Genomic DNA, 7,195 nt, shown 5'->3' with positions numbered 1-7,195 from the left:
AATATATAACATATACACATGCACATACACACACACTTCTATAAATACAGATGTATAACATATATTTATAAACAGTTATATAGTATATACACAAGCACAAACATCTACAGTTATATTGGGTTGGTGTATAATTATTGCGGGTTTTTTTTCAACAAATTTTATCCAACAAAAACAATAACAACGTTTGAGAAAAACATCTTTAAATGACGGTCTGATCGTCTGCCAGTCAAATGGGAAACAATATTTGAGGTAGATGGTGAATATGCTCCAGAATAATCATTTAAAGAAATTTTTGTTAAATATTATTATTGTTTTTGTTGAATAAAATTTGTTGAAAAAAGCCACAATAATTATGCACCAACCCAATATATTAAAGATTTCAATTCTAATTGAATTAAAATAAACATAATTTCTACCAGTTTTACTCCATAATATTCTGGAAGATTTCCCAATCATTTCTTTTGATCTAGAAGCCATAGTTTCACATAGTTTACAAGCATCAATTAATCCAATTTTCCATAACAGTTCAATGTAACAATATTTATCTTACTACTTCCTTTAAGTCCGTATTTGATGTTTAGAACTTCTCTTAGTGTTTCTTTTCTCAGGCTGTTATGCTCATTTGATTCCCATTTAACACTAATGTGGCTAAACACTCTCTTACCACATCGACACATGCATGTGGTAAAACAAGAGGTGTTAAAGCTAACTTAACAAATTGTTCAAATGGATTTCCCCAGATGGATCCCTAAACAATGATATTTCAGTTTGAAAACTGTGTTTGATACCTGTATCCATATTTTAAATTTCTCCATCGTAACGAAATTTTTGTGAGCAGCTCTAAGTCTTCGTTGGTGCAGAATCCTCATCATCATCACCATCAATATTCTCTTTACCCTTTTACTCTTTTACTTGTTTCAGTCATGTGATTGTGGCCATGCTGGAGTACCACCTTTAGTTGAGCAAATCGACTCTGGGACTTATTCTTTGTAAGCCCAGTACTTATTCTATCGGTCTCTTTTTCTGAACCGCTAAGTTATGGTGACGTAAACACACCAGCATCGGTTGTCAAGCGATGTTGGAGTGACAAATACACACACACAAACATATACATACACATACATACATACATATATATATATATATATATATATATATATATATATACATACACTTTATTTAAAGCAGCAGAAAATTCAACAAAACATGTTACTCTGAGTTTCCCGTTGCCGTTCATCGGACAGTTTTTGCTAGAATATATATATATATACATACTAGAATATATATATATATATATATATTTGCTAGAATATATATATATATACATATGATGGGCTTCTTTCAGTTTCCGTCTACCAAATCCACTCACAAGGCTTTGGTCGACCTGAAGCTATAGTAGAAAACACTTGCCCAAGGTGCCATACAATGGGACTGAACCCGAAACTATGTGGTTCGTAAGCAAGCTACTTACCACACAGTCATCCCCTTTAATAGATGTTGTCCTGGTTAACATGCAGTTTACTGTTACAAAGTAGTTGTAGCATTGGTCATGGCAAAGACTCAGTGTTAGCTTATATATGAAGGAATTAACACTTCCTTCTCCAAGCCTAGATTCGAAACCGAATCCAAGAATTCTCGTTGTCCAAACCACGACGATCAACAGGTGCGAAAAAAGGTTTTCTTTGTCCTGTCAAAAATCGATTGATCATCTCCCTTTGACCTGCGACCTCAGCAGGTCAGGCAAAGTTCAACTGGACAGGCGCTGACCTATTTAGGTACAAACTCTGCTTCAGTATGTCTGTCTTTCTAGCTTCCACTTTTTATTATGAATACAAGGGTGAAACAGAAAGGTGGATAGACAGACAGACAGATAGATAGATAGAAAGATAGATAGATAGATATACAGACAGACGGACGGATGGATAGATAGTCAGACAGACAGACAGACAGATAGATAGATAAGACAGACAGACAGATAGATAGATAGATAGATAGATAGATAGATAGATAGATAGATAGATTGATAGATAGATAGATAGATAGATAGATAGATAGATAGATAGATAGATAGAAAGATAGATAGATAGAAAGATAGATAGATAGATATACAGACAGATGGACGGATGGATGGATAGATAGTCAGACAGACAGACAGACAGATAGATAGACAGACAGACAGACAGACAGATAGATAGATAGATAGATAGATAGATAGATAGATTGATAGATAGATAGATAGATAGATAGATAGATAGATAGATAGAAAGATAGATAGATAGATAGAAAGATAGATAGATAGATATACAGACAGATGGACGGATGGATGGATAGATAGTCAGACAGACAGACAGACAGATAGATAGACAGACAGACAGACAGATAGATAGAAAGATAGATAGATAGACAGACAGGTAGACAGACAGATAAAGATAGATAGACAGATAGATATATAGATAAGAAAAGAGAGATGGAGAGAGAAAGAAACCCTGCTCTCATCTCCCCCTCTCCCTCCTCTTTCTCTCTGTTCCTATGGAGAGTAGAGTCGAAAGAAGAACCAAATATTGTTATTGCCATTGCTAAACCTCAGGTCCATCAGTTTTAACCAAGCTGTGATGAAAAGGCATGAATTTTAAAGGGTTTCTTTCTAGGACATCATTTATGGTAGCAGAAAGCTTGATTTGAGGATAAATTTGGTTGTCATTTCTAGCAGATTGAATTATCGCCTGTAAAGATGATGTGTTTGTGCTGTCCATTAGGTTATTCTCTCCATCAAACCAACATTACTTGAACAGATGCACGGTGTGCCACGCATCAGATTTGCACAATGTGCCTCACATCATATACCAACGTGATCACAGTGCAATGTGAAACAAATTGTTTTGCTCAAGAACACATTGCACTGTCGGGTCCAAGAATTGAACCCACAATCTCACAATCACGAGAGCAAAACCTTAACCACTAGGTCAAGGTGGAGGTGCATGGCTTAGGGATAAAGGGTGCTGGACTCATGGCGATAAGACTGTGGTTTCGAATCCTGGACCAGGTGACATGTTGTGTTCTTGAGCAAAACACTTCATTTCATGTTGCCACAGTCCACTCAGCTGGCAAATAGGAGTAACCCTGCGATGGCCCAGTGTCCCACCCAGGAGGGGAATATATCCACCATGGAAATCAAGAAACTGGCCCTTTGAGTCTATATGATTTGGGAAGGAACTTGACTTCATGTGGGGTCATGTGGTTTAGTGGTTAGGGTGTTGGACTCATGATCATAAGATTATGCAGTTCTGTATGCCCACGGGCATATGGCATAGTGGTTAAGGGCATGGGCTACCAACCCCAAGATTCCGACTTCGATTCCAAACAGTAACCTGAACAACAACAACAATAATAGGCGCAGGAGTGAATATGTGGTAAGTAGCTTGCTTACAAACCACATGGTGCTGGGTTCAGTCCCACTGCGTGGCACTTTGGACAAGTGTCTTCTACTATAGCCTCGGGCCTACCAAAGCCTTGTGAGTGGATTTGGTAGGCGGAAACTGAAAGAAGCCCATCGTATATATATATATATATGTGTGTGTGTGTATGTTTGTGTGTCTGTGTTTGTCCCCTCAACATCACTTGACAACCGATGCTGGTGTGTTTACATCCCCGTCGCTTAGTGGTTTGGCAAGAGTGACCGATAGAATAAGTACTAGGCTTACAAAGAATAAGTCTTGGGGTCGATTTGCTTGACTAAAGGTGGTGCTCCAGCATGGCTGCAGTCAAATGACTGAAACAAATAAATGAATAAAATAATAATAATAATAATAATAATAATAATATAATAATAATAATATAATAATAATAATAATAATAAAACAGGATGCAGCAAGGAATTTTGTCAGTGAGCAGGTCATGGTCTTAAAGTGACGAAAATATTTTGACAAATTAAATTTAAATGTTGAAGTGAATCTAACGGTTTTTGTGTGTTTATTAAATGCCTTACAAACACCTTCCACGCCTCGAGCCAACCAAAGCCTTGTGAGTGGATTCGGTAGATGGAAACTGAAAGAAGCTTGTCGTGTATATGTATATATATATATGTGTGTGTGTGTTTTTGTGTGTGTTTGTCCCCCCAACATCGCGTGACAACAGATGTTGGTGTGTTTACGTCCCCATCACCTAGTGGTTCGGCAAATGTCCAGCTTATTCATTCACATTGTTGTCAATTAATCATGCATTATCTGATATCGTTGAGATTTCACTAATGTGATCGTATATTTCTAGAACGACATTGTAGGATGAAGTCAGTTTGAAGATAATAAAGGTAGATTATTTTGGCTGGACATGGCTGGTTTAAATGCTAAAGTGTTAATAATGACAAAGTTATTTTGATAAACTCTTCATCTATATAGGTGTAGGAGTGGGTGTGTGGTAAGTAGCTTGCTTACCAACCACGTGGTTTCGGGTTCAGTCCCACTGTGTGACACATTAGGCAAGTGTCTTCAACTATAGCTTCGGGCCGACCAAAGCCTTGTGAGTGGATTTGGTTGACGGAAACTGAAAGAAGCTCGTCGTATATATGTATATATATATATATATATTAATAAATAAAATAAAACATATGCATATATATAAACATATATGTACGTACCTACCTCTACATGTACATATACACGCATATATGAGTACAGGACACCAAAAGGACGTCGAACACAAAGAGAAACGGAAACATAGACACAAACCAAAGGAACTGGACATATATTTAAAAACAACAAAAAATGGAGTACAGGACAATTAACACAACGAAAAAACCCCTTCTTCAGTCAGATGTGTGTGTGTGTGTGTGTGTGTTTGTCCCGCCAACATCGCTTGACAACCGATGCTGGTGTGTTTACATCCCCGTCACCTAGCGGTTTGGCAAGAGTGACCGATAAGTACTAGGCTCACAAGGAATAAGTCTCGGGGTCAATTTGCTCGACTAACAGCGGTGCTCCAGCATGGCCGCAATCAAATGACTGAAACAAGTAAAAGAGTAAAGCGACCATCTCCACTCTTCCCCCTCCCCCCTCCTTTTGACTTCTTCATTAACTTCACGTCCCAGACAAAGAGACAATTACAATGTCAGATGCATTTATGAAAATAAATTAAAGAGGTTAATTAGTCGTAATACTTAATGAGTTTCAAGGTAAACGTGTGCATGAGGACGCGTGTATGGAGGGAAGGTACGTATGGGGTGGTGGGGGGGGCACATTTGAATATATCTATATGTGTATATATGTGTGTGTGTGTGTACATGTGTATGATGTATGCATGTATGAATATAATGTGTGTGCAAGATTATGTATACATACATATGCATATATAAAAATGCGTATGTATGTATGCATATATATGCATATATATGTATGTATATATATATGCGTGTGTGTATGCATGCTTATATATATATATGTATATATGCATATATATATATATGTATATATATATATTTACATATATATATACATATTATATACATATATATATACATATATATATATATACATATATATATTACATATATATATATACATATAATATACATATATATATATATTATATATATAATATATATATATATATCTATATATATATATTATATATATATAATATATATATATATATATATATATTATATATATATATATATATAATATATATATATATAAATATGCATGTATATGTATGTATGTTATATTTATTTCTCTCTAGTTTCAGCTCAGAGCTGCGGCCATGCTGATGCACCACCGTTAGGCTTCTTTCAGTTTCCGTCTACCAAATCCATTGGTCAGTCCGAGGCTATAGCAGAAGACACGTGCCCAAGGTGCCACGCAGTGGGACTGAACCCGGAACCATGTGGCTGGTAAGCAAGCTACTTACCCACAGAGCCACTCCTGCACCTGTATATTTATAAATATGTATGTGTATGTGTGTGTTGTGTGTGTGTGTGTGTGTGTGTGTGTATGGCTGTGTTCTTTTGTTCCTCCTTTTCTACTTTGACCTTCCGGCTGCAAACCAGCTTGAGGTCACCCTGCCGCTTCTTGGTTTTCTTCCACCAAATCCCAGCCCCCCCCACCTCTTTAATTAATCAACTAACATACCCTCCCTCTCATATCTCCCCACCTCCTTCAACCACTCTCACTTTTCCTCTCTCATTCTCTCTTCCTCTCGCTCTTTCTCTGTGCTCATGTTATGAACTACATATTGAACTGTCACACAAACTCCCCCTCTCTCCTTTCTCTCTCTCTATTTACCTATCTATCTATCTGTCTGTCTGTCTGTGTATCTATCTATCTATCTATCTATCTATCTTTCTATCTATCTATCTATCTACTTGTCTATCTATCTATCTATCTATCTATCTATCTATCTATCTATCTATCTATCTTATCTATCTATCTACCTATTTATCTATCTATCTATCTACTTGTCTATCTATCTATCTATCTATCTATCTATCATCTATCTATCTTATCTATCTGTCTGTCTGTCTATCTATCTATCTATCTATCTATCTATATGCCTATCTATATATCTATGTACTATCTATCATCTATCTATCTAGCTATCTATCTATCTGTCTGTCTGTCGGTTTGTCTGTCTATCTATCTATCTATCTGTCTGTCTGTCTGTCTATCTATCTGTCTGTCTGTCTGTCTGTCTGTCTGTCTATCTGTCTGTCTGTCTATCTGTCTGTCTGTCTGTCTGTCTATCTATCTCATTATCTCATGTAAGTGATGTTTGCATATACAAGCACACACACACACATTACACCCAAATATGTCATTATCTTTATCATGTGTGTAAGTGTGTGTGTGTGTGTGTTGTGTGTGTATATATATATATATATATATATATATATATATATGAAGAGAAGGGTCTGGAAGCTTAAAGATCCTGCGAATGGACAGAGATTTAGAAACGTATTACTCAACGCTTTTGACGAAATAGAGGGAGGCTGTAGCATCACATGATGTGGAAGACAACTGGAGGTTTCTACGGGACCACCTGCAGAGGGCCACTGACCAGATCTGTGGATGGTGCAAAGTCCCCTCTGGACCCAAGATAACATGGTGGTGGAACAATGTTGTTGACAGGACTATTAGTGAAAAGAGACAGGCTTGGAAGGACTGGAAGAACAGTGGTAGCAGGGAATAGCATCAGACTGCCAGAA

This window comes from Octopus sinensis, linkage group LG26 (genome assembly GCF_006345805.1).
Source record: "Octopus sinensis linkage group LG26, ASM634580v1, whole genome shotgun sequence".
Taxonomy (NCBI): Eukaryota; Metazoa; Mollusca; class Cephalopoda; order Octopoda; family Octopodidae; genus Octopus; species Octopus sinensis.
This window is presented reverse-complemented; position numbering follows the sequence as displayed.